The sequence below is a fragment of the Desmodus rotundus genome, unplaced genomic scaffold, assembly GCF_022682495.2.
Source record: "Desmodus rotundus isolate HL8 unplaced genomic scaffold, HLdesRot8A.1 manual_scaffold_327, whole genome shotgun sequence".
Taxonomy (NCBI): domain Eukaryota; kingdom Metazoa; phylum Chordata; class Mammalia; order Chiroptera; family Phyllostomidae; genus Desmodus; species Desmodus rotundus.
This window is the reverse complement of record NW_026527398.1, coordinates 1-19,179: the sequence shown is the minus strand read 5'-3', so window position 1 is coordinate 19,179 and position 19,179 is coordinate 1. Positions and strand designations below refer to the sequence as shown.

General features: G+C 49.7%; 1 long non-coding RNA gene across 2 annotated transcripts; it reads right to left on the bottom strand.

Moving 5' to 3' along the window:
• Nucleotides 1-7,190: 7,190 nt before the first annotated feature.
• On the bottom strand, nucleotides 7,191-15,458 carry LOC123480817 (uncharacterized). Of its 2 annotated transcripts, none has more exons than XR_006656936.2 (4): nucleotides 15,230-15,458; nucleotides 13,410-13,582; nucleotides 11,907-12,009; nucleotides 7,191-10,804 (listed from the first exon to the last, which is right to left on the bottom strand). It is a non-coding gene; the product is annotated as an uncharacterized lncRNA (long non-coding RNA). The 2 variants fall into 2 exon arrangements; XR_006656935.2 differs by having other exon boundaries at nucleotides 15,254-15,458.
• Nucleotides 15,459-19,179: the final 3,721 nt, after the last annotated feature.

Sequence of the window (19,179 nt, the reverse complement as noted above, 5' to 3'; positions counted from 1 at the left end):
GGAGGCCACACCCTCAGAAAACATGCCTCAGCCCTCCATTTTTACCAAAGGACTTCTCAAGAAATATCACAGAAACATGTTTTGTTTGCTCCACAACAGTTTTAGAGTTGGCTCTCTAGGATGTGACGTGCTACGTCCATTAGTGTTGTTTGGTCTTAAGCAGCAGAAACAACTCTGGCTGCTGTGAGAACCACCGGGAGGCTATGGTGTGGCCTGAAGAACTGAAGGAAAAGCTGGCCCACGGGGCCTTGCGGGAACAGTTCCGGAGATCTGAGCTGCAGGAGAGGCAGACACCATTTGAGGCCTATATCACACACCTCTTGTGCTTTGCATACTTTCAGCCTCCCCTCTGCCACTGCGGTCTTTTCCGCACAGGTTTTGACCCAGTTTGCCCTGACAGTGCTTCATCTCAAACTAAGATGTGCTGCAGCCTCTCACTTCCTGTCCCAAGCTTCTCTGATGCTGCCACCTGAGTTGCCTATGGGAGTCTTCTGAGCATACATGCACGGGCCACCCAGGGGTGCACAGGTCACCACCCCTACCAGTGGGGTCAGGAAGGAGCCAATGGACACAGGCCTCTTCCTTCACCCCTCTTGCAGACTGCTCTGAGACTTGTGGTCTAATCCTCAGAAGGTTCCAGTGGGCTGGAGCACCCAAACGTGACAAACTTTAGGTTAGATTTCTCCTCCCAGCTCCTCTCTCCTGTTCCCTGGATTCGCTTCCCAAATACACTCCCTGCACACAAGCCCTTGCTCAGGCTGTAAGTTCAGGGGAGCCCAAATTAAGACAAAATTTAATCTTGAGGGGATGATCGAATACTTCGGTTGAGGCGGGTCGAGGTTCAGATTCCAAGAAAAGCATTTAATTGTCCAGGCTTGGATTGTGGTCTACCCTTTGACCAGATGGATGGCAGGTTCCCCAACTCTCTGTCCAGTGGCAGAGGGAGGGCTCCCCAAAGCGAATCAAGATGGCTAGCAGAAAAAATAAAAGGTGATTGATGCCCTTCAGTAGGTTTCCCTACACTCGTAGTACTTGGGGCACTGTGTACACAGCATGCCTAGACCAAGCTCCTCATTTCCCACATGAGCCTACTTCTGGCATTGCCTTTCTCAGGACATGGTGCCACTGGCCTCCCAGATGCCCAGGTGTGAACCCTGGGAGGGGCCCCATCCCCTCTCCTCTCCACCACAGCCAGCTGAACATCCAGACTGGCAACTCTGCCTCCTTAATATTTCTTGACTTTCTCTTGCTCTCCACCTCAATGCCATTGCCCAATCGTCTCTCCCCACATGCAACAGTCTTCCAGCGGATCTCCCTGAGCGTTGTGCTTTCCCTCTCTCTCTTACATTTTATTCTTAGCTACTAGAGTGATTTTCATAAGACACAGATTTGAACAAATCACTTTGCTGCTTATTACTGTTAACCAGCTCTCCACTGCCATTTCATTGAATCATGAAACCTTTGATGACATAATTTTGTCATGACCCACCCCTACTGGCCTGACCATTGTCAGATTTTGGCATTCCCTGCCTCCCATCCAGCTTCCCCGGCAGCCATACAAACTACAGGCCACTCTCTCTCACCTGTTTTTGGTGCTTGGAATGCTCTTCTGCAATAGTCGGCGTGCTTTTGGCTGCAAGTAACATAATACCCTGACTCAAACCTGCTTGAACCATCAGGATATACAGTATTTCCCTTCATATAGAGGCAAGAGGGACCTCAGGCACTATATAATCAATGCTCAAAAATGTTGAGGAACCAGCTTTTTATGTCTCTCTTCTCTGCCACCCTTGGTATAAGGTTCATTGTAAAGTTGAATCTTCTCTGGGTTGGAAGGAGGTGGCAGTAAACTCAAACTTCACACCGAGACATGAAAACATCCACAGTAATAGAGACTGTGTCTAGTGTCTTTATTAGGCACTCAAAAACTTTTCCCAGAAGTCTCCTAGGAGACTGCCCCTCACCTCACATTGGCCAGAATTGGCCACATGCCCATTCCTGAACCAATCACCAGCAACTAAAATGTAGTTATGATTGGTGGGAGGGATGAGTGGTGGTCAACTTCATGACTACAACACTTGCCCTCTTCATTTTTCTGGCTAATTTATAGCAAAATTCAACTCAAGTGTTATCTCCTCTGGGCAGTTACCAAAGAGAAGCATCCCTCCTCTTGTGTGCCTGTCTGCCACCACCACTAGCACCCCTGGGATGTGAGTTCTTTCACATCCGGAAGCTGGTTCTTATTTACTCTGTATCCCTGTCCCCAGTGCCTAGCTCAGAGCTGGCACAGGAGAAACTCAATGAGCATGTTGAATATTTCTGTAATTAAAAAGAAAAAAAAACCCACTGTAGTCCTGACAGATGTGGCCTAGGGGTTGGGTGTTGTCTCACAAACTGAAAGGTCACTGGTTTGACTCCTGGTCAGGGCACATGGGTGGGTTTTGGGCAAGATCCCTGTTTGGGGCAAGTGAGAGGCAACCGATCAATGTTTCTTTTGAACGTTGATATTTTCCTCCCTTTCTCACTGCCTTCCCCTCTCTCTAAAAATAAAATCTTTTGCCCTGGCTGGTGTGGCTCAGTGGATTGAGTGCCGGCCTGTGAACCAAAGGGTCACCAGTTTGATTTCCAGTCAGGGCACATGCCTGGGTTGTGGGCCAGGTCCCCAGATGAGGGACCACGAGAGGCAACCACACATTGATGTTTTTCTCTTTCTCTTTCTCCTTCCCTTCCCCTCTCTAAAAATAAATAAATAAAATCTTTTAAAAAATAAATAAAAATTAAAATAAAACCTTTTCCAAAAACTGCATTCTTTAAATAAAAACGTATCTTACTATATGATCTTTCTGCAACAGACTTTTTTCATTTAACAATATATTGTAAAAATCTTTCCATCCTATTCCTATTATATCATCTTTTTAAATAGCTACATGGTATTTCATAGTATTGACAGAGTATTGACATGCTGTGCCACAAATCATGTAACCAATCCCCATGGGTTGTTGGCCATTTAGATGGCTTCCTGTTTTTCAGTATTATGAACAATGTTGAGAAGTAAACTTCCTTTTGCATACATCTTAGACACTTGTATTAGTTCCCTATGATAAATCCCTACCAGTGGAGTGTGGTTTAAAAAAAACAAAAACAAATGGTTGCCCTGGCTAATGTGGCTCACTTGGTTAGTGTTATCCTGTAAACTGAAGTGTCGTGGGTTTGATTCCTGCTCAGGGCACAGGCCTGGGTTGTGGGCCAGGTTCCCGGCTGGGGGCGTACAAGGGGCAACCGATCAATGTTTCTCTTTCACATTAATATGTTTTCTCTCCTTCTCTTTCTCCCTCTCTCCCCACCCCTCTCTAAAAATAAATAAATAAAATCTTTTAAAAAATCAATAAATAGGGTAAGGAAATAAATAAATAAGTAAATATTAGAAAAGCAAATGATTGCAAAGTCTTTGTTACTCCTCCCATTGAGAGGCGGGGTCTACATTTTCTCTCCTGAAAGCTAAATGAAATCATGCAGCTTGCACCCCAAGAGCACAGCAGAGGCGATGATACCTGACTTCTGAGGCAAGGTCGGAAAGATTCATGCAGCTTCCACTTTGGATTTTTGGAATGCTTCCTTTCAGGATTTTCCCTTTGGAAACTCAAGCGACATGCAGGGAAATGCCCAAGTCATGTGAAGTGGCCATAATAATTCTGGCTGAACTCAACTTTTGAGTCGTCTTAGGCTAGACACTAGATGTGTAAGAGAAGAAGCCTCTAGAATATTCCAGCCCCTCCACTGTTGGAGTCTTGCTAGCTGAGTCCCCAGACACCATGGAGCAGAGAGTAGCCGTCCCTGCTGAGCCCTGTCCAAGGTCCACTGAAATCCTGAGCACGACAAAACAGCTGTGGTGCACACGGCTAAGTTTGGGAAGTTATATAACAGTATCTCAAAAACTTTATAAAGAGTACACATATTGCTCTGACTGATGTGGCTCAGTTGGCTGGGCATCATCCCACAAAGTGAAAGGTCACAGGTTTGATTCTGGGTCAGGGCACGTGCCTGGGTTGCAGGTTCAGACCCTAGTCAGGCAGGTACGAGATGCAATTGATTGATGTTTCTCTCCCTCTCTTCCTCTCTCTAAACAATAAATCTTTTAAAAAAGAATATACATATTTTAAACCTTTGATTCTCTATTTTAAACAAAAATTTAGATTAAAAAAAGATTTTATTTATTTATTTTCAGAGAGAGGGAAAGGGAAGGAGAAAGAGAGGGAGAAAAACATCAATGTGTGGTTGCCTCTCGTGGTCCCTCATCTGGGGACCTGGCCCACAACCCAGGCATGTGTCCTGACTGGGAATTGAACCGGTGACCCTTTGGTTCACAGGCCGGCACTCAATCCACTGAGCCACACCAGACAGGACTGATTCTCTATTAAATACGTAATTAAAATTTGAAAACTCAATGTAAAAACATTGTTGTCACCTTGAGAAACTGTCTTCATGACATGGTGGGGCAGGCATATTCCTGAGCTATTACTTCGAGCAAGTTTACCAACATGTCTGCTTAGATGAGATTCTCTAGAAACCGACCCTGACTTTGAGAGTTTTGGCCTAAGGTTTATTGGGAAGTGTTCTTGGTATATATGCCTATAAGGAAAGTAGGAAGGTAAGATTGGTCAGAGGCCAAAGCTGACCTGCAATATGGCTGTGATTGAGACCTCAGCTGATCCTAGTAAGAGCCCTGGAGCTGGCAGGGACCTTCAGAAGTGTCCCACATTGCAGGTAGACAGGCCTGAAGCTCCACATTAGCCACTCCTGGGAGGGGGCAGAAAAATTCTAAGCAGCTCAGGATGAGTGAGATCTAGGTGGGAGACCAGAGTGTCCTCCACAGTCTACCCCTTGCATTCTCCCAACCCTCTTGCTTCTGTGAACGTTGACCCATTTGGGAATCACTTCTCCATGTTTCTGGTTGGGTTTGCTTCCTGGGAAACTTGAAAGAGGTTACTGGGTGAACTATAGCACCAGCTGTGGAAGTTGATCTCAAGGCCATAACTGATAGTGGGATCACCCTCCCACCATCTGATCTAGGTTTCCCTCACCTCTGCTCTCATCACCTCTACTCACATCTTTTCTCGTCTAGGCAGCTTTCCTGGTGGAGAGCCAGACCCTCAACCACGAAGGGTCTGAGCCTGGGTTACCGTGCTCTGCTTGACGTGCCCATGCACCATTCAAGCTGGGCATGGAGCACAGAGGACGCCCCCCTGGGTCAGATGAGCGTGACATGTGTTCCTCTCTGCTCCTGTTCCTTAGCCACACAGTCGTACCTTCGCCTGATGACCAGGGTCACAGACCTCTGCCAGCATGGGCTTTCCTCCCCTTGCTGATAGTCTCTTAGCTCAAGGAGTTCAACTAATCAGGCAGAGGCCCTAGTTTAAAGTTCACTGGAACTCTTCTTGTGTCCCCTGATGGAAACATTACTCCTTTGGGACCTCCAGACCTTCAGAGCAAGAATAGGCAGCCCCCTTGGAAGGGGGTGTGATTTTAGGTGATGTAGTTCCTCTCAGCCAAAGGCAATTCCGACAGAGGAATGCTGCTGCGAGCGAGCCGGCAGCAGCCAAAACTCCTGAGGCTGAGGAATGAGTGTGTGGGTCCTGGAGAGGGCCTCTCAGTGAAGCGCCACCGCAGTGTCCCTGGACGCATCTGATGTTCACATTCCTTCCCAGAAAATGAGGATAACAATGGCTTGTTGGCATGGGTATTGGGAAGGAAGTGAGATCATATATGTTAAAAATCCGATTGTTCTCGACAAGCATTAGTTTCTATCCCTTTTATGTCAAGAGCTCCATAAGTGATCATGTTTCCCTTTTTGCCTCAAAGGTTAAGGAGCTTATAACTTCATCTCGTGTTCAGTCACAGCAGATGTATTGCTCGTTTTCACGCTCTCTCTTATTTCCTTGATCCTGCATGTTTTTGTTTTTGTTTTCTCTTTAACTAACCTTGAACATAATCCCTTTGTTGCAAGCTCCTTGAACTGGAATCACGTTTGCAAAGTGGCAGAGGATAAATAAATAACTAGTAGAGAAACCTGCTGCTCTGAAGACAGTTCATTTTCCAAGAAATGACAGTGCCTCACCTACAATACCATCCCAGCACCTTGCTCAAACCGAGCCAAGCAGTTCGCTACTGGGTCTTTGATTTGTTTTGATGTCTGCCAGCCAACCAGCACCTAGACATGGGAATCCCTTCACTTAGAGGGTGACTCACAGCTCCAGCAAGTTGGAAAAATACAAAAATGGGGGGATTAGTGCTTATCAGGCACTCTCATCAGCCAAAGACACTGCTGATAATCTCTATTCCCATCTTCTGTTTCCAGAAGGGCCCCTCAACTCACCCCCAGATGGCTCAGTTACTAGTCCCATCCTGCTATTGGAATTGAGCCATTTGAGGGCAGAATGGGGCATATGTGGCCCAGATGTTGCGACTGAGCTGGGTCCTCCCACTCCAGGCTGCCCGTCAAGTTTGCACCCAACCTCAAGGCACTGGGGGGACGCAGTCATGGAGTCAGCAGGCTCGAGGTGGGCCCTGCTGGGTTTTCTTCCTTGAGATCCGTTCACCATCTCCAGGAGAATTCTTGTAAGCGAATGCCTCCTCCTTTTTCCGCCCTCTACAGAAGTCCTCTGATTGCCAGTGGGGGGGCCATACCTTTTATTCTCATTTCCGTGTCAGTATATAAGATGAACCGCTCGTGAATTACACTTCCCTGAAACTCTTGTTAGGAGACACTTTTGCTGAAGGACTTACATGTCCCATTGTTCATGGCTCTTGGCTCCCCCCTACCCCTGGTCCCACCATTGGTGGTTCAATGTCAAGTTCAAGAGCCTGGGGTATCCTGAATGAGCCTGGGTATTTAGCCTCCCAGGGCAGGTGTCTTACTCCCCCATATTTGTTCCTCTTGCAATCACATCATTGCCAAGGAATAGTGGGCACACCAGAGTGCTTAGGGAAGACTTTCAGGCTGGGGCTCAGCTCCTGGGTTTTGGGGAGCTCTGGGAGGGAGGGAGAAGGTTGAAATACTGACGCTGCTGAGAAAGAGGCTGGAGTCGGGATGCCCCAATTCCATTCTCACCCTGCCCCCTGCTCCCTGGGTGACTTCAGGAATCACCTCTCCTCTCCAAGCCTCAACTCGAGCCACTGGAAAATGAGCCAAATAACATTTATTTTTAGGATCGTGTGACAGTCAACAAGTGAACATTTGGAAAATTAGTACCACCTAATAATTCCTGATCGCGCACCAGGCCAGGCTCTTGGTCAAGCACTTTGTAGCTGTTTTCTCATTTGACCCTCTGACAAACCTGGAGGTGGCATGACGACTCCCATTTTACAGACGAGGAAACCAAGGCGTAGTGAAGGTCAATGTCACAGCAGTAGTGGCAGACCCAGGCCTCACACTGAGGCTTCTCTGACCCTAAAGGTAACCACCGCACCAGACCAGCACAGGGGCTGGCACAGTGCAGATACCTAATACAGCTTTATGGCATTTTTTCTTAGCAAACTCTACGCACTGAGAGCAATCAAAGCGATTGTTCGCTGAGCGTGTCCTGTGTGTGTGTGATGTGCTTTAGACGCCTTGCTCTCTATCTCACCCCAGGAGAATGGCAGCATGACTCCCATTTTCCAAATGAAGAAACAGAGGTTCAGAGAGGTCAAATAACTTGCCTTAGGCCACACAGCAAATAAGGAGTAGAGCAGCTGAACCAGGTCTTCGTTGGCCTTCATACCCATGTTCCCACCACCACATCACACTGTCTCTCCATTACAGGGTTGTCTACAAGGTGGGTATCTGGGGACATGCAACCTCTTTCTCTAACCCCCTTACGTACTGCCCCTCATACTTCAGGGGCCTAAGACTCCACTTCTGGGGCAAAACCTTCATCTTCCACCCCACACTCCCGAGAAGAAACTTTGTGACAGGCCCCTGAAGAATTCTGATGGTGACTAGTGTCACAGCAGGGCAGTGAGCGGCTGGTCTCGGGACCTTTCCCTGGAGCAGATTATTGGACGGGGCAGTCTTTTGGCCCTGGGGGTCCTGCGGTTCTGAAGGGGCACTGGGCAGAGAAAAACGGTGACTCAGGAGCCAGCTGAAGGCATTAACAACAAATTGCTGACTTCCCAGTTTTGCTGCGGGCTGCCCAGTGCCTGGCCCTGTTTATAATGGTAATTTGGGAGAGGAGGGAATGTGTGTAGGCGGCTCGCTGAGGGTTGGAGCTGAAGGCTTGAAGTTAGGTTTCTTAAACCCACATCAACCTAGGAAACAGTTACAGGAAAGAACGCCACAGATGGTTTTCTGCGTGTGTGAGGGAGTGTGCATGTAGGAGAGAGGCCAGCATCGACTGAGAGGCAGAGCAGTGAGAGACTGAGGGAGAGAGACAAAGAAAGAGAGAAGCATAAGTCAAAAGATACACAATAGCAGATGTGGCCAAGAGAGGACAGAGAGAGGGGACAAAGACATGCAAGAAGGGAGAGGTAGGAAGAGAGGGAAATAGCTATTTAAAAAGAAATTCATTCAGCGAATGCTTGTTGAGTACCTACTATGTGCCAGGTGCTATCCTAGGTATCGGGAATGCAACAATGGACAAAACAGACAAAATCTGTCCTTTTGGATGTCACCAGTGGGAGACTAGAGACACCCAGAAAGACAGGTAAAATTCTAGAGGAGCCCAAAGAAAGATGGAGAGAGAGCTACGTGAAGAGAACCAGAGACAGGTCAGGACAGGGAGACAGAAGAGGCAGAGACAGGGTGCATAGGTAAAGTGAGCGATGGACCCTAAGACTGAGACAGAGCGGAGTGACAAGAAGGTGGAGGTGTGTGCGCAACAGACAAATGGCATTTCAGAGGCAGAGATAGGCAGAGCCCAATGGAAAAGAAATCTTTTTCCTGCGAGCCTGCTGGGGGACCTCTCATTCCCTTCCCACAGCGTCCCTGAGGCAGGGCTGCCGCTCTCACTGACCAGGGAGTGGGGCTTGGGTTCCAGTGCCATCAGCCTTGGAGTCTGCTGGCTGCGCTGGGGTCAAGTTCCCAGACCCACCACACTGTACCCATTGTTCTGGGCTTACCTGCCCTGAGCTGACAAGATCTGAGATGCTCAACAAGCATGTGTTGACTTCAGGTACTTTCTTCTCATTATTTGAATGGATAGGCTAACAAGGCTGAGGCTAATGGGCAGATGGCTGCTGGGCCTCCTGGGTTGGGGGCAGCATGGAATGAGCACTGAATTGGGAGCCTAGATGACATGATCTAGCCTTGGTTCCCCTCCTCACAGCCAGTGGAGGGTGGGACACTCGCTAAGGCTCCTGCAGCCTCACAATCGTGGAGTCTATGAATCATGCGAGAGCAAGTTTTGGAAGAGACCGGTGTTGGAAAGCTTGGAAAGCTGGGACTTTGACGGTTGCCGATGTCTGTTTCCGTGGAAACGGGGCTCGGAATCAGAGGCTGAGCCTGTGAGCTCTGCTCTGGGTGCCCCAGATAGCTGAGGGAGATGGCCACCCTGCATCTCCTTCATCGCCAGTCCCTGGAGTCCCCTCAGCCTCACCATGCTGATCCCGGAGGGGGAGGTGACTAGAAAGGAGGCTGTGAACTCAGGGCTCCGAGGGACTTAACTCATATTTCCGGAGCACCCACTGGGTGCCCCCAGCCCCAGCACAGTGTTGGCACACGGAAGGAACAGAAAGAGTGATTCAGATGGAGAAACCTCCTGATCTCCATGACACTCAGCCTCAGGACAGACCTGTTCTATCCCAGCAGAGATCCTTCTTTCACTCTGCACACACGCGATCCTCAGGGATGAACAAGAACCAGTCCCTGGCTTCCCTCAGGACCCGCGAGTGCCCACGCTGGGCACGAACGCTTGTGAAGTCAGCACGGAAGGGTCTGAGAAGCCCCGGTCCTCCTCGCCTTTCACCACGCCCCTGCCATGTCCACGTGCCACTTCCTGAACCAACCGTGGTCCTCTAACATGTTGGCTGTCCCTTGCCTCACGCTGTAACGTTGCTAGGGACCACTTTATCACTGCTGGTGTGCCTACAAACTCCTGCTCCATCTTCAAAGCCCAAGCTTACGTCCTCTGCAAAGTCCCCTCCCCTAGACCGCGAGTTCCTCCAGGGCATGGGCTGCCTCTACTCATCTCTGCGTTCTGAGGTGAAGGCATCTCTCCATCTGCGCTGAGTCTGTCTCCTTTTCACCCTCTCATGGGCTTCACTGTGACTGGCTAGGTGTTGGTGTAATGTCCAGAGATGGAGTGAATAGAAGTTAGAAGTGGAGACATAAGGAGTCCAGGTCTGGACACACGGATTTTGATGCACCTAAAGGACATCCAGGTGGGAATGCCTTGTAACTAAACAGAGGTGGACTGGTGCTGACAAGGCCTGAGCCAATGGGATGGATTCAGAAGTCATTATGGAAGTTCAGGTGTGATCAATGACATGTGCATGGCTGAACTTGCCCAAAGAGAAAGAGAAGGTCAAAGTCAGAGCCCAAGTAAAGCCCATTTGTGGTAGATTGCATTACTGTTCAGCAGATATCCACCCCCTTTCTGTGGGAGGTACATACATGTTTCCCTGCCCCACTGATGTTGGGGCTGGCCATGTGACTTGGGAGCAGATGTGATGCTTGCATGGATTGGCGTGGCCTCTGGTGCTCCTCTCACCCACTCTGTGAAGAACGTGCCAGGCAGCCTCCTCCCTTCAGCCTGGGCCCTGGCAAGGGAGGCCCACAGAGCCCACTAGAGCTGCTCCTGAAGGCAGAGGCATCCAGTCGACGACAGACCTGTGAGTGAGAAAAAAACGACTTTTATTATGAGCCACTGAGATGAGGGGGCTTTTTGTTATGTAACCTGGTATCAGTAATAGCTTGACTAATACAATTGTAAGAGGAGGCTGGAGAAAAAAGAATCCTTTAAAGCAGCGATTTTCAATCGTCTGTGCTGCAAGAATTTTTAAAACAGGCAATACTGCCCTAGCCAGATAGGTCAGTTGGTTAGGCTGCTGTCCTGATACACCAAGGTTGAGGGTTCGATCCCTGGTCAGGGCACATTCAAGAATCAACCAATGAATGCATAAGTAAGTGGAACAACAGATTGATGTTTCCTTTCTCTCTCTCCCTCCCTCTTTCTCTCAAAAAAACAATTAAAACAAAACAAAAATCCAACACCATGCAATACCTGCCAAAATGTCAGGAGCACTGACCTCTTTTCCTTTAGATTTTCAAATAAAAAAATGACAACAGCCAGCAACAATAGCCGTTTGGTGTGGATAAATCAAAATTATCCCTAATTTTTGTCAAATCAGCAAGAGCTGTATTTTTTTGAGCCACAGAACTTTAGTAATTAGTTTGTGTGTGCCATGAGATGAAAAAGGTGGGAAACCACTGCTTTAACGGAAGGCAGGAAGATAGTCAGAGGGGAAAGGAGGACATCGGGGAGAACGGAGTCCCGGAACCGTTGGAGGAAGGGTTTTAGAAGCACCCTGACCTCCGTGCCACACCCACAGGTCTTCTTTCTTTCTCACACCCGTGCTGGGTCACCCTACTCCCACCGGGGCTTGCATCTAAGTCCCAGATGTCAATGACCCCCAGGCTACTGCACCTTCAGGGCAGACTTCTCTCTGGAGCTCCAGACTCATCACCTACCTGTCTCCTGGACATCTCTACTTGGACATGGAATGGGCCTGTCATCCTCAACGCGTCCAAGTCTGACCCCAATATACTCCCTGTCAACAGACTTGCTTCCTTTCCTGGGCTCCCTGTTGGGCAGCCCCGCCACCCACGCCAGAGGCCTGGGAGTCATCTTCTACACCCTCATGTCCCATCAGTCACCAAGCCCAGGAAATTCTCATCCATCAGCTTCTCTCCATCTCGCCCTCCCCAGCACCTCTCGGCACAGCTGCTGCTGGGCTCCTCACCGCCCTCCAGGCAGGCTTGCTTCTTCCACGGTAGCTCCCAGAATGCTTTTCTGTCCTGGTTAAAGCCCCTGCCTGTAGGACAAAGACCAAACTTAGCACGACACTCAAAGCCCTGAATGGTTGAGTCTCAGTTGAATAAATGAATAAACGCAGCCCCTTCTGTCTGAAGCATATTCCACACCACACCCCTCACCCGACTCCCACTTAGACCTCAGTTGAGACGTGTCCTCCTCCAGCCAGCTCTCCCCGCCGCCTCCCACCTCGCACCCCCCACACCCACACCCACACTGGGCTAGGCTGAGTGTCCCTCTCTCTCTAGCACCCTTTTTGAGGCCCCATTACATCCTGCATCGGGCCCTTTTTGTGCCTCGCCTCGCAGCTCGCAGTCCAGTATTTTTTCCTTTCTTTTTTAAATGTGGTAAAATACACATAACATCAATTCTACCATTTTAACCTTTTTAAGTGGCATTACGTTTAGTGGCATTAAATACATTCACCACCAACCTCCAGAACTTCATCTTCCCAAACTGAAACTTTGCACCCATTAACCAATAGCTCCCCACTTCCCCTGCCCCTAGCCCAAGGCAGCCACCACTGTAGTTTCTATCTCTATGCATGATTACTTTAGCTGCCCCGTGTGACTGAACTTATGCAATATTTGTTCATTTTTGCCTGCTTATTTCACCTAGCATAATGTCCTCAGGATTCACCCGTATCGTACGGAGCCTCAGAACTGCATTCCTTTTTGAGGGCCGCATAATATTCTATTGTTTGGACATACTGCATTTTGTTCTTCCCTTCCTCTGTCGATGGACATTCAGGCTGTCTCTATCTTTTGGCTATTGTGAATAATGTTGCTATAATTATTGGTGTAAAAATATCTGTATTGTGTGCCTGCTTTCAATTATTTTGTGTATATGTTCCACCTAGACGTGGAACTGGCGAACCATATACAATTCTACGTTTAAGTTTTTGAGATGCCACCACACTGTTGTCCACAGAGGCTGACCATTCGACATTCCCACCAACAGTGCGCAGGAGCTCCAGTTCCTCCATCTGGCCAACACTTATTTTCTCGCCTTCTCTCTCGCACGTGCACTCCCTCTCTTTTCTGGGATAGCCACCATCGTGGATGTGAAAGCAGTTGTCCCATTTTGACTCCAGCATCCAGTCCCTACAGTGTTGCCCAACAGCACCTCTCCTCAGCCATGCCAAGGAGCTCTTGTTTTCTGTCCTGGGGTTTCTCTCATACCGTCTGCAAGGGACACCAGCAGAACCACGGGGCATTCCACTCCTGCCACAAGGACCTGCTATCAGTAACTCCAGTTGGCAGGGCTCCTCCCAGCTGCAGAGACTTCCTTTCCCTGCCTGGAACATGGTTAACTCTCTCACATCCCTCAGAACTCAAATGTCACTTCCACAGAGAAGCCCTCCCTGATCACTACCGCCTCCCCCCACAGAATCAGACTTACAGTTACTTGCTCTTATAGCATCTTCTACTTGGCAGTTGGCGATGACATGTTTATCTGTGTGCCGACTGAAGGAACCATTGTCTTTCCCACTGGGGTGTAAGCTCCATGTGGAAGGAGCCTGAGATCATCGGAATCATCACTGCATTCTCAGCACCGACCATGGTGCCCAGGCCCTACCAGAAAGCCTTTTTAAATGAATTCCTTACTCAACATTTAACACATTTGTATTGAATACCTGTTCTAAAATGGGGCTATAATTCCCACAGTGCTTAAATTCTAATGAGGGAAATAGGTAAGAAAAAATAAGCAAACATAGTATGTCAGGTGGTGATTGTTGCCATGGAGAAAAACAGAACAGGATGACGGGGGCAGATGCCATTCCACAGAGGTTCACTGGGGGTGGGGCTCTTGGTGATGTTTGATCAGGGACCTGCAGGGAGTGAGGAAATGGGTGAAGCTGGGAGAAAGTGTTCCAGGCAGAGAAAACAGCATGAGTACGTGTGTGGCAGGTGAGTGGAAACAGAAATGTCCCGGTCCAAGGCCAGGTAGAGGACACAGGGGGAACTGTACCCTGGCACGCACGGAGGCTGGGAAGGGAGTAAACTCAAGGCCGCACACTCTGGAGAGGAGGTGGGGGCAGTGCAGCAGGAACCTGGGAAGGACCGCAGCACCAGCTTCCTCGCTCTAGCTACTTCTGGCAGGACCTTGCCCTATATTTTCTTATATTTCCCAGCATCCCTGGCTTAGGGCCCAGCACTTAGTAGGTGCTTTCTAGATAGAACTAAGCCCACTAAAGAAATTGCCTAAAACCATTTTGCTGTAAGTTGGCTCAGGACAGGTGTGTGTCCATCAGAAGACATTTCAAAATACATTTGATTTTAAACTTAAATCCACTACCTTGTTCCTTAGCACCTCTTTGTTTGCTGGCTCTGCTATGCTAATACCATCAGGAGTAATTTTTTTTTTCAACTTACAAAACGTTTCTCCAATTACTATCCCCGCTGAGCCTCTGAATAACCTTCAAAGCATCAAGGCTCCAGCGCCTGAGGTGCTCAGAACCTGGGCTGGGCCAGCACTAACGGAAGCGGGGGTAGGTAGTTCCTTATCAGTGCCTGCTCTTCATCTTCCGGTCTGCCTGCCTCTGACAGAGGTGTTAGCACCCTCCTTTCACAGGCAGGCTCAGAGAGGGGACATCACCGCCCAAAGTCCATCAGCAAGCCCCTAACCCAGGTTGAAGCCAGGTCTCTGGGTGCTGGATTTTGCATTCTTCCCCATGGAGGCTCTATCCCCTTGGGGGAAGTTTTTCCCCCTTTGTATTGAATTTATTGGGGTGACACTGGTTAATAAAATTATACAGGTTTCAGGTGCACAATTCTGCAACATATCATCTGTACAGTGTACCCTTGGGGAAACTCCCGCTGAAACCAGGGCTGACAGTGTGGGCCCAGGCCTCCCTTGTCAGAGTAGCCCAAGCTTTTAACCAGAGCTGTCTCCATGCAATTCCAGGACCCAGTGTGCTGTGGGCAGGAGGGAGATGGGCTGCATGCTCAGCTTCCCAGGGAGGCCCCCATCCTCCCAGCAGCTGTGAGAAATACAGCTGGAACCACAGAGAGGAAAAGTGGTCCTCTATATCCTTGGCAGGCACGACCTCCTGGGTTGAGCCTATGGGCTTGAAGTCCCTTTCCTTTAACTGCTAATTTCTGGAGGCTCATCCACCCCCCCCCCAACCTGATCCCAGAACCCAGGATTTCTGCCCCCCATCCCCCATTTCTGGCAGCTGAGAGAAGGGGTGGCCATTCTAGCCTAAGCTTGGAATTTACCTCTCCTTTTCTCTTCCACCTCACCTGCCTGTCTCTTCACACTCTGGTCACTGTTGCTCACATCTTCTGTTCCTTTCACTCCAGCTGTGGTGCACTGGAAGCCCACAGGTGAATGGCCATCGTTCCCCGGCCAGGAGGAACCCACATTCCACGGGGGAAGTGCACACATGGCCACACCCATGCAGTGTTGCCAACAGCAGTCAGCTGTGGTTGGGGGAGGCGCAGGGGTCACCAGGGTACACTTGGCCCACACTGGGAGCTCAGAGAGGGCTTCCTGGGAAAGCTTTCTGGAGAAGGTGCTACCTGTCAGCCTGGATTTTATAAGAATTAGTAGGAGTCTGTTACAGGAAGAAGCTTTTGAGCAGAGGATTTCACAACAGTGTAAGCTCCACAGGGTAAGAATTTTAAAAAAAAGGGTTTTATTTATTTATTTTCAGAGGGAGGGAGAAAGAGAGGTAGAGAAACATCAATTGCACGCCTCCAACTGGGACCCAGCTCGCAACCCAGGTATGTGCTCTGACTGGGAATGGAACCAGCGACCCTTTGGTTTGCAGGCCGATCCTCAATCCACTGAGCCACACCAGCCAGGGCAGAAATTTTGTTTGGTTTATTACCCAGTTCCTAGAAGAGTGGTTGGTACATAGTAGATGCTCAATAAACATAGCTTAAAAGGAAGAGAAGGAGGGACAGGAGGGAAGGTGGGAGGGAACCAAGGTGCAGGGGAGAGAGAGAGACAGAAAGGTCTGAAGAAAGAATAAATGAGTGGATGTGTGAAACCCCTTAGTACATTCTAGGAGGAAATTACAGTAGTTGAGGTGGCCAGTAGCTTAGGTGGGTGGAGCTGGGGGGAGTAGCCTTATGTAATCCTATTTTTGTGGTGTCCATTTCTTATCTCCCCACTGGACCCAGAGCAACTATGGGGATGGGACCATTTTTCATCTTGTGGTCCATACATTCCCTGGTGTCTGCATTGAATGTTAACATGCACACAGACATTAAACCTGTGCTGGGTGCTGGAGACACATGGATGACTCAGAATTTGTTTCTGCCCTGTGCCCCTCCCCCACCTCCCCAGTCTGGCTGGGGAGACAGACAGTAAACAACTGATTACAACAATGTGCAGAAGGAACGGGGGCAGCTACTATGTAGATTCAAACAAAATGAGACCAAGTGCAGGGATGGAGTGATGGGTTTTGGTCCAGGAGGGAAGAGCGGAAGGGGAGTTTGTTGGGCGCATTGTGGAAGAGAAGGTGTTGGAGGGGGTGTCAGCCTTAAGTAATGGAATGGTTAAAGAAGGGGTTTGAGGTGGGAGGCACTCTAACGGGAGAAACCAGGCCCAAAGATATGGTTCAGGGAAGGTGGGGACTGGGAGACAGAGTGGGGAAAGATGGGTTGAGGTTTTGAATGCTGTTTCTGGATGTTTGGATTTGCTGCGTATGTGACTGCATTTTGGATTCTAGTGCTGGCGGCTGCACATTTAGTTGGGCTGCTGAGTGGTTCTGCTTCCCCGGAACCCATCAGCTCCCTTCTCTCCTGCAGGTTGGGTCCTCCCACTGTGTCTTTTAGCTCCACCAGGAACCTACTGACGCAGGGCGTCATTCTGTGTGAAGTCCCAGCAAAGGGGCAGAGTGCCTGGCACAGATTTCCCAAAAGCCACCCCTCTCTTCTTGCCCCAAAGCCTGTGGAAGGAGCTGCTAGTTCTTTTTTATGGGGGTGGTGGGGGTGGGGAAATCAGCATCACAGAACAGTAGGCTCTCAAAAGATAGTAAAGCTCGCTTAACCCCCCTTCTCATTTGACAGATGAGGAAAACGGTGCACAAACAGTCTGTGCTGTAGCCCCGGTGCTGACAGGGCATGGCCAGTTTGGTAGTGTCCACGAGTAGAAGGGCCAGGGAAGGGCACTATTTTCCTTTGCCAGGACCTAACAAGTACTCACGATCTGTGGGCCTTGCAAACCCAAGATGAGTCAGGCTTCTTGTGAGTCAGTCTGTTGACAAGCCATCCCTGGCCATTCCTAGCCCATCAAAAATAGAAGTCCAGGGGAAGGGTATGAGCAGGCCAATTTAATTAGTGTGGGCTCTATGGTACCTTAAGTTAGACCTGTTAAATTAAACTGCTCAGGGAAAAAATAACTGTAATTATTTTCTTCTCTCCCTTATCGTTGTATTTCAACTTTCTCCCAACCTCCATGTCTCATTCACAAAACAACCTTCAAACTAGGGGCTAAGCACAGTCAACCACAGACTAGGGTTCTGTGTTTCCCTTTTTCTGTCCTCTTCTCCTGAGAGCCCCAGGTCCCGGCAGAGAACAGAGGCGTCCCTAGGGCCTGGCTGTATTCTAATTTAGGGAGGCTGTTACATTGAGTAGAACATTATTCCAAAAATGCACCCGGTGCCTCTTTCCTGAACCAACGCAGATCTGTTTGCTGCGGGGCATTTCTTTAAAATCCCCCTTTTCTCTCTTCTATAGATCAAAATAAGCAAACTTTAATGGTAGGGAATTATTTTTTATTTTCTTGAAATCTAGTTCTGAGTTTTCTTACTCGAAACGTGTTTTCCCCAGGACACTGACCTACCCTTTAATTGTTTGGAGCTAGGCATGTTAGGGGGAGGGGCGTTACTTGTTTATTGGAACAGCGCAGTAAAAAAAAAAAAAAAAAAAAAAAATCAACCTAGGCTAACAGTTTCAAGGCTCCCCTAAAGATGTATCCAAACAGACAGCCAATCAGCGCTTACACAGCTTTTTCTGCTTGACTCTTTTAAAGAGACAGTGCCGACGGTGTTTTATCACATTTAAAGAGAACCGCGCTCTAAAAACATTTTGAAAATGGGGGCGTCTTCCCTATTTCGCTGGTTTCTGGTCTTAAGAGTCTCTAATGAGGGACTCACAGTGTGCCTCGGGGTTCTCGGTGTGGGCAGAAAGGAGTCAGTAGCAAATAGCTGGGTCACTCTGCCAGCCTCCCTTCAATTTCCCATTGTACACCTGGGTCACTGACAATGGAAGCTCCCCTCCCCCCATTCCTGACTCTCGTCACCCACTCCCCAATTTAGCTCCATTTATTGGAAGTTTGCCGATTTCCGTGGCGCGCATTTCACGTCGCGGGGCACACAGGTGACGCCCCCCCCCGAATGGCACTGACTCCCCAAGTCAAGGGCTAACTTGCCAGTGCTGTCCGATTTTGGAAATTAGGGGGCAATCACTGTCCCTTATCTTAGCCTAACTGCCCTGTCCCCTCCCCCAGGCTCCCCAAAGCAAGCCAAGGGCCATTTTCGCGCGGCTCCACTTTGGGGCTTTCCAAAGTATTTTAATGATCTAGTAAAGGAGCAGCCGCGCGCCTCGGCGCCCGCTCCAACTGCCCAGCTCGCACCGTGGAACCCCTGGCCGGGCGCTCGAAAACCAGATTGGGAGAGAGGACCGGGGGTGGGGTGCTGGTGTCTGGGCGGCCGGAGGGGCCGGGTTGTAGTCTGGAGGGGTGGTCAGTGTCGGAGCCCAGGGGGAGAACCGGCGAAGGGGAGGGGGAGATAAGGTTTGGGGCGACGCGAGCCGTAGCTGGGGGAGGTGAGGGGCAGATAAGGGAGGGACATGAGGGAGGGAGACAGCGGTGCCCGGCTTAGGGGTCTGCGCCCCCTCCCCTCCGAGACTGCCGCAGCGGCCCCCCCGCCCCCCCCATGGTCCACGCTGCGGAGAGCTCTGATCAAAACCCACCCTCGCTTGGGTCGGGAGATCAGAGTTCCCCAATCCTGATTCGTGTCCCCTCCCCACATCTACAAAAAAGAGGCTCGCACCCCCGGGCCCCCGCAGGAGAACGGGCAGCCGCTCCACGGAGGTGGCCGCAGCGGGGACTGCCGCGGCTGGGCGCTGACAGGGCGTCCCTCCCGGGCCGCCCCGGGCCCGCCCCCACGCGCCTATTGGTCGAAACGGCTATCAATCGCGGGACGTTGACGCCCGCC